Raw genomic sequence first — 17,357 nt, 5'->3', positions numbered from 1 at the left:
CGGAAAATCCGCTAGACGAAAGGGTTTTCCGTTTTGGAGGTGCTTCGCAGGACGAATTTCTCTATGGGCTTGCTTCGCAAGACGAAAATGTCTTGCGATTCCTGGGTTATTATTATATTGAATAAAGGTAAAGGTAAAGGTAAAGGGATCCCTGACCGTTAGGTCCATAGCTGTCAGCTTACAGATTTGAAAATAAGGGACCAGCAGCCTTGAAAATAAGGGACCAGCAGCCCAAATAAGGGACCTGCAGCTTCACCTGTTCCAGGCACTCCAGTCTTCCTGTCCTCCTGCAGTCTGGTCAGACTCATGCTGGTAGCTTCGAGAACACTGTCCAACCAACTTTGTAACCAGAGGTTCAACTGAATGGAATCTGAATCACATGCACCACAAGGCCTATGCAACCTCAGCTTAAGATGGCTCCCCGGCCTGGCTTTGCACTGCAAAGTTTGCAGCAGCACGTGCAACAAAATGGCGTCCAGCATTCAAAAAATCCCTCAGCTTGCATTAACTAGCCACACACAAGGCATGCAAACCACTGTACAGCTAAAGCCCAGATGCCTCACACCCCACCTCCAAGCTTCACAGAACTGGGCTATGCCTGATTATCGTCTCCCAAAGCAACTTGTTATTGTTGTTTAGTCGCTTAGTCGTGTCCGACTCTTTGTGACCCCCTGGACCAGAGCACGCCAGGCCCTCCTGTCTTCCACTGCCTCCCGCAGTTGGGTCAAACTCATGCTGGTAGCTTCGAGAACACTGTCCCACCATCTCGTCCTCTGCCGTCCCCTTCTCCTTGTGCCCTCCATCTTTCCCAGCCTCAGGGTCTTCTCCAGGGAGTCTTCTCTTCTCATGAGGTGGCCAAAGTCTTGGAGCCTCAGCTTCAGGATCTGTCCTTCCAGTGAGCACTCAGGGCTGATTTCCTTCAGAATGGATCGGTTCTTCTTGCAGTCCATGGGACTCTCAAGAGTCTCCTCCAGCGCCAGAATTCAAAAGCATCAATTCTTCGGCCATCAGCCTTCTTTATGGTCCAGCTTTCACTCCGGCCATGTAGTGTGTCCCAAAAGGCATATTCCAGGGGAAAGTGTACATAAAGGAGCATATATTCATGATCGTAACATGCAAAACGAGTATAATATTGAGAAGAATTGCTTTGTAAACACGTGTGCAGCAGGCAAAACAAATGCTCTATTTGTTGTTGTTGTTTAGTCGTTCAGTCATGTCCGCCTCTTCGTGACCCATGGACCAGAGCACTCCAGGCACTCCTGTCTTCCACTGCCTCCCGCAGTTGGGTCAAACTCATGCTGGTAGCTTTGAGAACACTGTCCCACCATCTCGTCCTCTGCCGTCCCCTTCTCCTTGTGCCCTCCATCTTTCCCAACATCAGGGTCTTCTCCAGGGAGTCTTCTCTTCTCATGAGGTGGCCAAAGTATTGGAGTCTCAGCTTCAGGATCTGTCCTTCCAGTGAGCACTCAAGGCTGATTTCCTTCAGAATGGAGAGGTTTGATCTTCTTGCAGTCCATGGGACTCTCAAGAGTCTCCTCCAGCACCAGAATTCAAAAGCATCCATTTTTCGGCTTCGCTCTGAGCATGTGCCCGTTCAATGCTGAAAGAAGGGGGCAGCAAGAGGATTCCCTTGATTCAGGTGAGCCATGGAGCCAGGGCTTGGCTTGTACAGAAATGGTGTTGTTGTTGTTTAGTCGTTCAGTCGTGTCCGACTCTTCGTGACCCCATGGACCAGAGCACGCCAGGCACTTCTGTCTTCCACTGCCACCCGCAGTTTGGTCAGATTCATGTTTGTAGCTTCGAGAACACTGTCTAACCATCTCGTCCTCTGTCGTCCTCTTCTCCTTGTGCCCTCCATCTTTCCCAACATCAGAGTCTTTTCCAGTGAGTCTTCTCTTCTCATGAGGTGGCCAAAGTATTGGAGCCTCAGCTTCACAATCTGTCCTTCCAGTGAGCACTCAGGGCTGATTTCCTTAAGAATGGATGCGTTTGATCTTCTTGCAGTCCATGGGACTCTCAAGAGTCTCCTCCAGCACCATAATTCAAAAGCGTCAATTCTTCGGCGATCAGCCTTCTTTATCGTCCAGCTCTCACTTCCATACATCACTACTGGGAAAACCATAGCTTTTACTATACGGACCTTTGTTGGCAAGGTGATGTCTCTACTTTTTAAAATGCTATCTAGGTTTGCCATTGCTTTCCTCCCAAGAAGCAGGCGTCTCTTAATTTCGTGGCTGCTGTCACCATCTGCAGTGATCATGGAGCCCAAGAAAGTAAAATCTCTCACTGCCTCCATTTCCTCTCCTTCTATTTGCCAGGAGGTGATGGGACCAGTGGCCATGATCTTCGTTTTTTTTATGTTGAGCTTCAGACCATATTTTGTGCTCTCCTCTTTCACCCTCAATAAAAGGTTTTTTAATTCCTCCTCACTTTCTGCCATCAAGGTTGTGTCATCTGCATATCTGAGGTTGTTGATATTTCTTCCAGCAATCTTGATTCCGGCTAGGGACTCATCCAGCCCAGCCTTTCGCATGATGAATTCTGCATATAAGTTAAATAAGCAGGGAGACAAAATACAGCCTTGTCGTACTCCTTTCCCAATTTTGAACCAATCAGTTGTTCCATATCCAGTTCTAACTGTAGCTTCTTGTCCCACATAGAGATTTCTCAGGAGACAGATGAGGTGATCAGGCACTCCCATTTCTTTAAGAACTTGCCATAGTTTGCTGTGATCGACACAGTCAAAGGCTTTTGCATAGTCAATGAAGCAGAAGTAGATGTCTTTCTGGAACTCTCTAGCTTTCTCCATAATCCAGCGCATGTTTGCAATTTGGTCTCTGGTTCCCCTGCCTCTTCTAAATCCAGCTTGCACTTCTGGGAGTTCTCGGTCCACATACTGCTTGAGCCTTCCTTGAAGAATCTTAAGCATAACCTTGCTAGCGTGTGAAATGAGTGCAATTGTGCGGTAGTTGGAGCATTCTTTAGCACTGCCCTTCTTTGGGATTGGGATGTAGACTGACCTTCTCCAATCTTCTGGCCACTGCTGAGTTTTCCAAACTTGCTGGCATATTGAGTGTAGCACCTTAACAGCATCATCTTTTAAAATTTTAAATAGTTCAGCTGGAATACCATCACTTCCACTGGCCTTGTTATTTGCAATGCTTTCTAAGGCCCATTTGACTTCACTCTCCAGGATGTCTGGCTCAAGGTCAGCAACCACACTACCTGGGGTGTACGAGACATCCATATCTTTCTGGTATAGTTCCTCTGTGTATTCTTGCCACCTCTTCTTGATGTCTTCTGCTTCTGTTAGGTCCTTACCACTTTTGTCCTTTATTATGGTAATCTTTGAACGAAATGTTCCTTTCATATCTCCAGTTTTCTTGAACAGATCTTTGGTTCTTCCCATTCTGTTGTTTTCCTCTATTTCTTTGCATTGCTCATTTAAGAAGGCCTTCTTGTCTCTCCTTGCTATTTTTTGGAATTCTGCATTCAATTTCCTGTATCTTTCTCTGTCTCCCTCGCATTTTGCTTGCCTTCTCTCCTCCGCTATTTGTAAGGCCTCATTGGACAGCCACTTTGCTTTCTTGCATTTCCTTTTCATTGGGATGGTTTTTGTTGCTGCCTCCTGTATAATGTTTCGAGCCTCCATCCATAGTTCTTCAGGCACTCTGTCCAGCAAATCTAAATCCTTAAACCTGTTCCTCATTTCCACTGTGTATTCATAAGGGATTTGGTTTAGATTGTATCTTACCGGCCCAGTGGCTTTTCCTACTTTCTTCAGTTTAAGCTTGTATTTTGCTATAAGAAGCTGATGATCTGAGCCACAGTCAGCTCCAGGTCTTGTTTTTGCTGACTGTATAGAGCTTCTCCATCTTTGGCTGCAGAGAATATAATCAATTTGATTTCGATGCTGCCCATCTGGTGATGTCCATGTGTAGAGTCGTCTCTTGTGTTGTTGGAAAAGAGTGTTTGTGATGACCAGCTTGTTCTCTTGACAGAACTCTATTAGCCTTTGCCCTGCTTCGTTTTGAATTCCAAGACCAAATTTGCCAGTTGTTCCTTTTATCTCTTGATTCCCTACTTTAGCATTCCAATCCCCTATAATGAGAAGAACATCCTTCTTTGGTGTCACTTCTATAAGGTGTTGTAAGTCTTCATAGAACTGGTCAATTTCAGTTTCTTCAGCACCAGTAGTTGGTGCATAAACTTGGATTACTGTGATGTTAAAAGGTCTGCCTTGGATTCGTATCGAGATCATTCTATCATTTTTGAGATTGCATCCCAGTACAGCTTTCGCCACTCTTTTGTTGACTATGAAGGCCACTCCATTTCTTTTACGGGTTTCTTGCCCACAGTAGTAGATATAATGGTCATCCGAACTGAATTCGCCCATTCCCGTCCATTTTAGTTCACTGATGCCCAGGATGTCAATGTTTATTCTTGCCATCTCATTTTTGACCACGTCCAACTTACCCAGGTTCATGGTTCTTACATTCCAGGTTCCTATGCAATATTTTTCTTTACAGCATTGGACTTTCCTTTCGCTTCCATGCATATCCGCAACTGAGCGTCCTTTCGGCTTTGGCCCAGCCGCTTCATCAGCTCTGGATCTACTTGTACTTGTCCTCCACTCTTCCCCAGTAGCATGTTGGACGCCTTCCGACCTGAGGGGCTCATCTTCCAGCGTCATATCTTTTATATGCCTATTGTCCATGGAGTTTTCTTGGCAGGGATACTGGAGTGGCTTGCCGGTTCCTGCTCCAGGTGGATCACGTTTGGTCCAAACTCTCCACTATGACCTGTTCATCTTGGGTGCCCTGCTCGGCATAGTTCATAGCTTCTCTGAGTTCTTCAAGCCCCCTCGCCACGGCAAGGCAGTGATCCATGAAGGGGACAGAAATGGTACCTCGCGTTAAGAACTTTGCTTCAGGATGAGGACAGAAATTGTGTGGTGGCAGCGCGGTGGCAGCGGGAGGCCCCATTAGCTAAAGTGGTACCTCAGCTTAAGAAGAGTTTCAGGTTAAGAACGGACCTCCAGAACAAATTAATTTCTTAACCCGAGGTACCACTGTCTAAACAAATAAATAAATCCCAAGGTGTCTTTTGTTAGGTTTCACATATTAGCTTTATTGATAAATTATCCTTTATTAGGTTTCATTTCCCTCACGTCCTTCCTCCCAGCATGCTTTGCTGCCCCTTCTTCTCACAAACAAGGATCCTGTTTCTTATCATTTTATTTTTCTCTAAACGTATTTGGATTCTTCCATTTAAACATGATGGAGGGGCAGAGCGATGGAGAAAGAGACAAGGCTTTTCTTCACAGCCTTTCCCTCGCCCTTCCCAGGCTGCCCTGCGCAACCTTCCTCCTGGCCTGCTAATAAACTAATAATCATCAATTATTATACTCATAAACCCGCATAACCCAGGAAGTCGCGAAGAGACCTCGTCCTTTTCCTCATTCCCTTGGAGGCACCTAGAACGGCTTCCCTGTTTTCCCGACGTCCCGCGGCTCCTGCGCCCTGGACAACAGAGGCCAAAATGGCGTTGGCCACCCGCCACTTGTTTAACCTGCAATTTAGAGCTCCAAAAATGCTTTAAATGCATGTTGTGGCTGTGATTTTAATAGTGCTTTTAATATTCTGTTGGGAGCCACCCAGAGTGGCCGGGAAAACCAGTATTATTATTATTATTATTATTATTATTATTATTATTATTATTATTATAATATCATCACCTTGATTGCAATGATACCTAATTATGATATAATATATCATTGTAATATTATATTATATTATATTATATTATATTATATTATATTATATTATATATAATATAATATAATATAATATAATATAATATAATATAATATAATATAATATAATATACCCAAATAAAAGCCGCTCCCTTAAAATTCCGCAGGCACTCGCACCTGTTCCATTTTACTGTAAGTCTGTTCCGGCAGCGATATTGTAAAAGCCAGCTTTTGTACGGTCGTGAATTTAAGCCGCACTTTAACCTTTCACGGTCGGAATTGGGGGGGAAAGAGAGGCTTATATTCAGGCCAATACGGTAATGTACTACGACAAAAACTATGGCTATCAATTTACAGAGCACTCTGATATGAGTGTTCATTAAATCTAGTTTGATGATGATGAAAAGGTGTTGCAATGGAGGAGTGCAGGGAAAAGAAAACTCCTGGCACTCATTCTTTCTTGCTACAGAATTATCAGATTTCTCTGCATTTTTCCCTTTTTCTCTTGGGTGCTGTTTTCAGCCGTCACCCTCAGGGGAAACAGGTCCCCCCCCCCCCCTTGGAGGAAATGGACTGATCGGAACCTGGCTGTGACATCGGCTCAGAATCCCAACCTCACTTGGCAGTTGAGGCCAAGCCTTGCCTTGCGCAGCAGCCTTTGGGTGCCTTATCTGCAACTGCAAAGTCATAAGATTGACGTCTGGGAAAATGGTGAGGGGACCAGCAGGAAACTGCTAAGGGAGTTTTGAGTCCTTTTATTCTGTTGCAGCTGCAGAGAAAGGAGGGTGGGGGCCACCCCAGGTGTCATCACTGAGGGGGGTGGCAAAAGGACAAAAAGCCGAGTTTAAAATAAAAATAAAAATTGGGCTCACCAAACCTTTTAGTTGAGTCAAAAAACGCGGCTGGCACTGGGAGCCACACCGCGGGGGCTGGCACTTACTGGGGGGGGCCTGCAGAGTGCCTGATCCAGGCATCTCTCCTGGGAGTGACGTGGTGGCTTGGGCCCCTGCAGGCTGGGCGCTGCCTGAAACGGCAGCGTGGGGCTTGCGTCTGCCCCCTGCCTCTCCCTCAGCCGCCCTACAGCTGAGGGGGAGGCGGCAGAGGGGCTCCAGGCAGCGCCCCCCGCCCGCAGGACCCCCACGTTGAACCGGGCACCCGAGCGGCTGGCTATGCCGCTGTTGTGTTGTTTCAATTATGGGTGCCTTGAGAGTGAATGTGCTGCTCTTGCTGCCCCACTCGTCCTGATGGACCAGCCCCCCATGGCGCCAGGGCTGTAGGGCTTCCCTGGCCAGCGACTCAACGTGGGCAGGAGAGTTTGCCTTCTGGGTTCCTGTCTCATTTGGGGCTGCTCTCTTTCTCCTCTCTCCGCACGACCACCTCTGGGGTCCTGTCTCTGCCAGCAGTCAGCCAGCGAGGAGGACATTTTCGAGGAAGGCAAAGGCGAGGAGGGGACCGCAAGACGTCTGGATCTCCTCAGTCCCGACTGGGTAGGCGGCCGTGGCCTAGGCGGTGATTGGCAGAAGGGGAGGGGGGCATATCAACCGCAGAATGAAACTGTTGCTTCAGTTATGGGTGCCTTGAGTTTTAATGTTTGGTTGCGTTTTTTAATTGCTCGTCCTTTTTCATCTTTTCCTTGCAGGTTCCAAGTCTGTCCCCGTTTAGCAGCGTTTCCTCCCTGTCCTCCCTGGATTCCCTTTGGGACTCCCTCAATGAGGTAAGTAGCAGACAGAGCAGGGGGGAAGCCCTGCTGAGCTGGGCAACGCTGAGGCTGGGGGGGAGGAGGAGGAGGAGGAGGAGGAGGAGGAGGAGGAGGAGGAGGAGGAAGAAGCCGGCTGGTCGGCTGGCCAGGCCACCTTCTGGACCAGTTGTGAGCAAGGGGGCAGACAGGCAGGGGGCTGCTAAGGGTATGCTTGCTGCCCCACTCGTCCTGATGGACCAGCCCCCCATGGCGCCAGGGCTGCAGGGCTTCCCTGGCTAGCAACTCAATGTAGGCAAGAGAGTTTCCCTTCTGGGTTCCTGTCTCATTTTGGGCTGCTCTCTTTCTCCTTTCTCCGCACGACCACCTCTGGGGTCCTGTCTCTGCCAGCAGTCTGCCTCCAAATATGAAGAATACTCTGGAAAAGTGGCTATCAAGGAGGACGAAGGCAAGGGCGAGGAGACCCCGAAACGGCTGGATCTCCTCAGTCCCGACTGGGTAGGTGGCTGTGGCCTAAGCGGTGATTGGCAGAAGGGGAGGGGGGCATATCAACCGCAGAATGAAACTGTTGCTTCAGTTATGGGTGCCTTGAGTTTTAATGTTTGCTTGCGTTATTTAATTGCTCGTCCTTTTTCATCTTTTCCTTGCAGGTTCCAAATCTGTCACCATTTTCTAGTGTTGCCTCTCTGTCCTCCGTGTCCTCCCTGGATTCCCTTTGGGACTCCCTCAATGAGGTACGTAGCAGACAGAGCAGGAGGGAAGCCCTGCTGAGCTGGACAACCCTGAGGCTGGGGAGGAGGAGGAGGAGGAGGAAGCCGGCCGGCTGGCAGGCCACCTTCTGGACTGGTCGTGAGCAAGGGGGCAGGCAGGCAGGGGGCTGCTAACGGTATGCTTGCTGCCCCACTTGTCCTGATGGACCAGCCCCCCATGGCGCCAGGGCTGTAGGGCTTCCCTGGCTAGCGACTCAATGTGGGTTCCTGTCTCATTTTGGGCTGCTCTCTTTCTCCTCTCTCCCCACCACCACTGCCACCACCTCTGGGGTCCTGTCTCTGCCGGCAGTCAGCCTCTGGAGTGGCTCTCAAGGAGGAAGAGCCACAGGAAGAACCAGCGAGCCCCCCAGAGGAGGACAGGGAAGACAAGGAGAACGGGGAGGCCCTTGATTTGCCGTGCCCCCCACCTGGAGAACACCTGGAGGCAAGCGTAATCGAGGTCAGACGAAACATACACTCATTCAAGACATATGAAAAGCTTCCCTGCACAGGGCTGCCTTCAGATGTCTTCTAAAAGTCAGAGAGTTGTTCATTTCTTTGACATCTGGTGGGAGGGCGTTCCACTGGGTGGGCGCCACTACCGAGAAGGCCCTCTGCCTGGTTCCCTGTAAATTCGCTTATCGCAGTGGGGGAACCTCCAGAAGGCCCTCGGCGCTGGATCTCAGTGTCCGGGCAGAACGATGGGGGTAGAGATAATCTCTTGGGTTGCTTTTGGTTTGGGAAGTTATCTCTTTTGAATGCGTTTCCAGGTGGCTCCTGCCAAATGAAGTTATTAATTGCAAAGTGGGTTTGGCGATAATAAAACCATGTTGGCACTTTGCAAAGCCGGTTCTCTCTGGGGTTTTCCTGCCTCCTATACCTTCCCCCCACCCGCTTGTTCTTGGTTTTGTGTCTCGTTCAGATCTCTCCAAGGCCGACCACATGAGAACTTGGGAGAGGGGCGTTGCCTGCTGACTACAACCCTTTCGTATAACGCCCCCCCCCCCCGCAAAAAGGAGGGATTATGACAGCCTGCCACCACACAGGCCCTTCTTTGTGTGGTTCCTTCACAAACGGTCTGGAGGGCAGCAACACAAGAAGGGGCCTTTTCTGTGGTGGCTCCCCACTTGTGGAATGCTCTCCAGGGAGGCTCATCTGGCGCCTTCATTATGTATCTTTGGGTGCCAAGCAAAGACGTTTCTCTAGAAGAGAGCTTTCCAAACTGTGTGCTCCTCCCAGGGCTGGAAAAGGGCTAGTTCAACTGAATCCCTGTGTTGCAAAATGAGGCATGTCTCCAAAGTGTGTCACCAACGTGGAAAGTTCTGCTCTAGAACCAGCCTTTGGCTAATTGAACAATGCATGGCCTTTTCAACATGCTTGTGGATTGGGAGGCTGGCTTATGAGTTCGTTTTTGTTTTTAATACATATGATGTGTTTTTATTTTGTATTTTTATGCGGTAAGCCGCCCTGAGAGCTTCAGGGTTTAATTAATCAATCAATTGATTGATTGATTAATGATTGTGGCATTTCCCCAGAATCTGGAGGTGAATTGTTTACTTTTCTCACAGGACTGCGAGGAAGAGAGGCCCCTGAAGACCCCCACTTGCCTCGGCCTCCGTTCTGCCTTCTCCTGGGTCCGGAAGATCTTTAAAAAATCACCACCAGCAGCACCATCATCAGGGCAAGCAGGAACCACCAGCAGCAGCGGGTTCGGCACGCGGCTCAGGCGCTGGATGCGGCAGCATCGCAGCTGTGTCCACCCTGAACCAAGGTGAGGAGGAGTTGGGAGACTTGCACCGATCCGCCTGGGGGGATTTTGCCACCCCCCCAGGGATGACACTTGGGGCAATACCCCCCCTTCCTCCGCCAGTGGTGGGAGGGGAAGTAGCACCTGGAGGCGCCCGAGTTCCTAAGGGACATTTCCTTTTTGTTGTGCTTGCACAGGTCTTAATCCTTGTGGTCTGGACTTCCGGTTTAGCATGGACATCAAGGAGAAGCACGGAATGACCGCTCCAGGAATTCCTAGCAGCGAGTCGGGGGGGTTAGAGGTCCGTAAGGGCTCTACAGACCTCAAAACCTCAAGGGAGATACCTTGGGGGACGGAGCACCCAGCGGCGCTCAGATGTGCTCTCCCGCTTCTCGGGTTTTCAAGCAAGAATCCGGGGACGGGATAGAGCTGCGGGCGCGAATGGGAAGCACCTCGGACCTCGCGCTGTGCAGTCTCAGGCTTCTGATGAAAGTGCTAAACTTCCACGAAAAAATTCCAAGGGACAGGATATATTTAAACACTGATTATTGGAAGGAATTCAAAGAATTTGGTCAGCTGAGGGACGTAAAAAGGGAGTCTGTCTTTTCCGACCTGCCTTCTCCGACAAACGGCCTTCAGCATCATCTTCTCAGTTGCTGTTTCTTCTGTCTTGGCAAAGACCATCACAGTGGTGCTGGCCTTCCTGGCCACAAAGCCCGGGAACAGGGTGAGGAGATGGCTGGGCAAGAGTCTGGCCAACTCCATTGTCATCTCCTGTTCTGGGGGGCAAGTTCTCATCTGCACCATCTGGCTGGGCTCTTCTCCCCCATTCCCAGAGCCCGACATGCGCTCCCAGGTGGAAGAGATCATCCTGCAATGCAACGAAGGGTCTGTGGCCATGTTTTACGTTGCCCTCGGCTACCTGGGCTTCTTGGCTGCCACCTGCTTCACGGTGGCTTTCCTAGCCAGGAAGCTGCCCGGCTCCTTCAACGAAGCCAAGCTGATCACCTTCAGCATGCTGGTCTTCTGCAGTGTTTGGGTGTCTTTTGTGCCCACCTACCTGAGCACCAAGGGCAAGTACATGGTGGCCGTGCAGATCTTCTCTATGTTGGCCTCCAGTGCTGGGCTTCTGGGCTGCATCTTCCTTCCCAAGTGCTACATTGTTGTGCTGAGGCCTGATCTGAACACAAAGGAGCACCTGACAACCAGAAATTAAGGGGCATCTGATTCTTAAAATAGTCCATGTTCCTGATGTCCAGAAGTGCATAAAGGAAACACAGCTACTCATCTATGTTGCTCCTTCTCCACCTCTGAAAGAGATTGTGTTCATTCTTAGCCCTGGTTTTGTGTAGTCCTGTTGACATGAACAGTAAGATGGGAGGAAATGTTTTGCTACCTTGGTTGTCCAAGGACTACAATGAGTCCTGGTCTACTGCCCTTAGTTTGTAAACTATTATCTTTTAATAATTTTGTGTTTTGGGAACTTATATTTATCTCACAACCAGATAGGCTGGAGGGAGAGAGGAGTTAGGTTTTTGAGTCTGTTTGCTTTGTCATGACTACCTATTAACCATATCAATTCTAATATTCAGCAATACTGTTTGGTTATGCCAGTTCTATGTATTCAATTTTCTATGCTCCATTTCCCACATTTATGCGCTATCATTCATAAGCTCACTTCACCTCATTTCGTTCTCCTATGCTTTGTATATCAATAAACTGAGAAATTCATTTAAGACATCTTCCGTAGTCTGTTGGTTTAATTTCTGTATTGTGTAAGCTCTGCTCCCTGTTCCAAAGAGTAGCAGCTGACCTTCGCCAAGCCTTGACTGGGATCCAATGAATTTTATTGCACTGGCCAGGGTTAGCGGCGGGCGAGGCAGGCCGGCAGGAAGATAGGGGAGAGGGAACTCTGGGGCTCATGGAACCTGTCATGGGGGGGGGGGCTGGTTGCGCCCCCTAAAAAAAGGTGCCTGGGCTGCAACCTCACCCATGCTAGGCTACTTCTTCTTTTTGGTGGGTGCTGGGGGGGGGGGCATCGCCATTTCACTCCCCAGGCATGGCCAAACGTGGCCCTCCAGCTGTTTTGGGACTACAATTCCCTTCATCCCTGACCACTGGTCCTGTTAGCTAGGGGTGACGGAAGTTGTAGTCCCAAAACAGCTGGAGGGCCAAGTTTGCCCATGCCTGTCATTCCCAAAACGCAATGTTCAGCATCCACCACGGAAACTGTATCATAGCAAACAGATGACAATGGCCGCTGGGCCCACTCCCACCCAAAGAGTTGTAGAATTGTCATGCGGGAAGGTATTATGCGGGGAAGTTTTTCTATGTCTGGCAGTATTTGTGGGAGTCAGAAGCTAATTAGTATCGAAAGTACTGAAATTAATGTAGTGATAATTAGCATAACTATATATTTTTTTAAAAATAAAATTTATTCGATACTTTATAATTATAAAAAGAAAAAAATGAAAAAAGACAATACATGAATTCAACAAACAATACATCAACAATAAAAAAAACATTACAGCAATACAACATAAAAAAGAACAAAAACACACATCCAAATTTTTATATCCAAATCTTTCATTAGCTTGTTTCCTCGACTTCCTCGCACCTCCCTTTTTTGTATTCTAGTTCAGATAATTAGTATAACTATAAGGTTCATTACTTTTTCTCAGGTTAGACTGAGGCTGGATGATTGGAAGTCATCTATATTAGCTATATTAAACAAGTAAGAGCCTCATCGGTAGACTGATACGTACAGGAATAGTCATACGGCATCTACAAAATGTCAATATCAGGCGGGGGCTTCAAATCCGAAGTGGTGACTTGTTGTAAAGTGAAATAGGGTTTGTCGAATAAGACAAAGTTGACCAGCACCCTGCAATGCTGGGGTCACGGCTGAAGAACCCATGCCGTCCAACCTCTGCTTTAAAACCTTCAAGGAAGGTGAAGTGTAGGTGTGTTCCCACGAGGCAAGACACAGTGATAACAGCAAGAACCTTTATTGAACTGTAGGAGTGCAAATATCCAGAGTGTGGGGTCAGGTGGGATGACTATGAGGAATTATAAAATATGCATCAAGCCATTGTGTCCACGATGAATGCATTGTGTTGACTGGGTTTGATACATTGACAATAATTTCTGACCAAATCCCACAACCCTCTGCATCTCTGGCCATTTCCTCTACTGCCCATTTCTCACTCTTCACAAGTCGCGTACACAGCCCAGTTGCTTAGACAGGCAGGCGTCTTGGGTCATCAACGATAGTGAGCAAGTTCCTTTGCTGTAGCTTTTCTGATTTGCTAATCCTAGGATGTTAATCTTAGGGCCAGGAAACAGATCTCACATGAAGGTGATAATGATTGCTGTCCTCCTGGCCATCCTTCTTATCATATGTATTGATTGTTTATCACCTCCCAGGGTTGCCAAATGTCCTCCTTTGTAGTTCTGTTATTTGTTTACCCTAGAAATATGTGTGCTTAATTAGTTTAAATTGTCCCCATGTGGGTTTGTTGAAATGCTCAGAAGAAATCTGATTGGTTCTTACGAACACTCTGTAAAAAGTTCTTTTGTGAATAAAACGACCTGGGCCAGGGGCTGGAGGCAGACAGACAGAGAGAATATTATATGCACCCTTCCCAGAGTCTTGCTGGTTCAAGTCTCTGTGTGTATTCTTATTAATCAGAGTTCAATCCTTCCTTTACTTTGTGAACGCCTCATTGAACAACATAACTGGGAAACAGGGGCAAAGCAACTGCTGCTATACATTTATGAAAGCCTGGGCCACTCCCACTCCCAACGTGATTGGCTGTTTAAACTTCCAAGCTGCGAATCACGGCTCAGAGTTCAAGGGCCAATGGCAGAGGCCCAAATCCTGAAATGTTCTGTGATTGGACAACACGTATCAAATCAGAACACAGTAGCTCAGAATCCTTAGTCCAGACTCAAGCTCAGGCAAACACAGACCACTGAATACATAACAGAAGGAGAGTCCACCACCTTTAGGGATGTGTATAGATGCTTTATTAGGGACGCGGGTGGCGCTGTGGGTTAAAGCCTCAGCGCCTAGGGCTTGCCGATCAAAAGGTTGGCGGTTCGAATCCCCGTGGCGGGGTGCGCTCCCGTTGCTCGGTCCCAGCGCCTGCCAACCTAGCAGTTCGAAAGCACCTCCGGGTGCAAGTAGATAAATAGGGACCGCTTACCAGCGGGAAGGTAAACGGCGTTTCCGTGTGTGGCTCTGGCTCGCCAGAGCAGCTTCGTCATTCTGGCCACGTGACCCGGAAGTGCCTGTGGACAGCGCTGGCTCCCAGTCTATAGAGTGAGATGAGCACACAACCCTAGAGTCTGGCAAGACTGGCCCGTACGGGCAGGGGTACCTTTACCTTTACCTTTTTTACAGATGCTTTATTAGATATAGCCTTCCTTCCTCCTGTTTGTGAGTTCAGCAGGGAAGCTTAGATAGGCTAGTCTTAGCCTTCTAGTTTAAGTAATCCAGGATGCTATAAGGAAGACTGATATCTCCTGGTATTCCCCTCCCCCCCCTTTTTCCTCCCTCTTAATATAACAATTGCACACAAAATAGCCTTGTAAAAGGTAAAAAGTAGTCTTGCAAAAGGTAAAAAAAAATAACATTTACTCACTCGCAATACTTGTTGAAGAGGAATAGATAACAGCAGCTTTCTTCAGGCAGGCTTAAAATGGTAATCCCGTTACAAAGACATACTTTAATCCATGGGCAGGCAAACCAAGGCCCGGGGGCCGGATCCGGTCCAATCGCCTTCTAAATCCGGCCCACGCACGGTCTGGGAATCAGCGTGTTTTTACATGAGTAGAATGTGTCTTTTTATTTAAAATGCATCTCTGGGTTATTTGTGGGGCATAGGAATTCATTCATTACCCCCCCCCCATATAGTCCAGTCCCCCACAAGGACCCCTACTGAAAAAGTTTGCTAACCCCTGCTTTAATCTATTTTAAGATGGAGCCTCAGGCATAGGTGGTGTTCTACACTGCTGGAATGAGGGCAAAGAGCAAGGTGAGATTGTCTTGTTGGGTTCGACTGCATTGTAAATATCATGCAGTCCCTTCGACTGTCCAGTAGTTCTTACCACCAACAGGGTTCCTCCTAAGATTTTGTTGCAACCTCCTGTGATAGGAATTTTATGGTATTAGATATATGGCAATGTTCATAACTGCACATACATAGATCAACACAGGAAGACCAACCTGGAACCATTTTGATTCCTAAACTGACCAACTGACCAAATCCTTTCTCTGCAAGGTTAAACTGGAAAAGCCTTCCCATTGTCTCTTTCTGTTGTGTATTGAGTCAAAGGATTTTATATCTGTATTATTATTGTCTATATTTGCATTAGGGTAAAGTAACTGCCTTTTGGTTTCAGGGGGGTACAGCTACTATTGGTTCATTTAAACTGCTGTATTTGGATCCTCTGTCTTATTGGTTTCCTCCAAAAGGCAGGACTGTGATTGCCTGATATTGTTCCCTCCAAAATGTATCCTTTCTAGCTAGTCCCCTGTCCCTATAAATGTAGCTTTCCCCTCCTCAGTCTTCAGTCTTGTTTGCTGTAATAAAGAAGTGTTACTAGAGAACTGTCTCCAGCAGATTATGTCAAGAGAGCTGAAATCACAAACCCCACGTCACAACAACTGGCGACGAAGGTGGGATCCGGAATGCTGAGGAGCGGTTAAACGCAGCCCTGCCTCAGAGTCCGGATTGCAGCTAAGAACAAGACTCACTGGCCAGCTGAGAAGACGACCCTGCCACAGGACAATGGAGAGTCCAAGGGTATTGGAGCCCTTCCAGCCATCAGAGCCCCACACGTGGGAAGACTACGTCGAACGCTTCGAGTTCTTCGCAGTGGCTCAAGGGATCACCGATGCCAGCAAAAGAAGGGCCACATTCCTGAGCTACTGTGGGCCTGAGACCTTCAAGCTGGCCAAGGCATTGCTTGCTCCAGCGAAGCTAAGTGAGACATCTCTCAAAGATATTCTTGCCTGCCTAACAAGCCATTTGGCGCCTACTGAGACCAAGATGGCCCGGCGGATGGAGTTTCATGAGAGGCAGCAGCGTGCTGGGGAGTCTGTATCTGCATTTCTAGCTGAACTGCGGAAGCTCGCTCAGCACTGCGACTTCCAAAATCTGGAAGAGACTCTCCTGGATCGGTTTATCGGTGGTCTGAGCAGCAAGAAAGCCAGAAGACGCATCGTGGCTAAAGAAGAGGTTACCCTTGCTTCAGCCTTGAAGGAGGCCACCGCCACGGAGAATTATGAAAGAGAGGAGCTTGATGCCAGTCGCAAGGCCCCTAAGCCACAGATAGAAGTTGCGCATGCCATGGACGAGCTAGAGGCTACTCCGAGCCAGAGCCCAGTCCGTGGGGTCGAGTCAGTGCGTCAGGCCTGCACAGTGCACAAAGATCACCGAGGCAGGTGTCCAGGTTGTGGCGGAAACCATGAGCGGAAGAGTTGTCGTTTCCGGGATGCTATGTGCCGGACGTGCGGGAAGACAGGTCACATCGCCAGGGTCTGTAGATCGGCGGCGTTGGGAGCGACAGGAACACCTAGACTGGAGCATCGCAGACCGCCCACAGCAACCCATTTTCTAAAGGACTGCCACTATGTAACGGAGATCAACGGGAGGGTCGTGCAGTTCCCAGCGCAAGGCAAGGCACACGTCAAGGTGAAGATTGAGGGTCAGCAGTGCGACATGGAGGTGGACTCCGGATCTGGATTCACTATCGTGTCGGACCAGACCGCGAGGACATTCTTCCCCAGGGGTAAGTTGCCCCCTCTGGAGCCCTTCCCGGCAACCTTGCAGTCATACTCAGCGGGCCGCATCCATGTTATGGGAATGTGTGCCGTGAGAGTTCAGTTCCGGGACAAACAGGCTGTACTCAAACTGGTGATTGCGAAGGGCAGTCGCCCCAGTCTCCTGGGCACTGACTGGTTCCCCGCCCTGGGACTGAGTATATCAGGGCTTAATTCAATCCAAACCTGCCCTGAGATGAGCGAGGCATTATGCAAAGAGTTTGCTGGTCTCTTTAATGGAAAACTGGGTTGTTATAAAGGGCCCCCAGTTGACTTCGAGTTGGACCCTGGGGTGGCCCCAATCCGACTCAAACCAAGGCGAGTGCCATTTGCACTGCAACCCAAGATCGAAGCAGAGCTGGATAAATTGGTCAAGCAGGGAGTTCTCTCACCCGTGGACTCTGCTAAGTGGGAGACTCCAATCGTCACGCCCCTTAAAGCAAATGGGGAAGTCAGGATCTGTGCAGATTACAAATGTACTATCAATAAGGCACTCAGGGGAAACTCATACCCCATTCCAGTCGTATCACATCTGTTGGCTAAACTGGCTGGGGGCAAGGTGTTTGCCAAAATTGACCTGG

Source organism: Podarcis tiliguerta (assembly GCF_965153285.1).
Source record: "Podarcis tiliguerta genome assembly, chromosome: 18".
NCBI lineage: Eukaryota > Metazoa > Chordata > Lepidosauria > Squamata > Lacertidae > Podarcis > Podarcis tiliguerta.
This window is presented reverse-complemented; position numbering follows the sequence as displayed.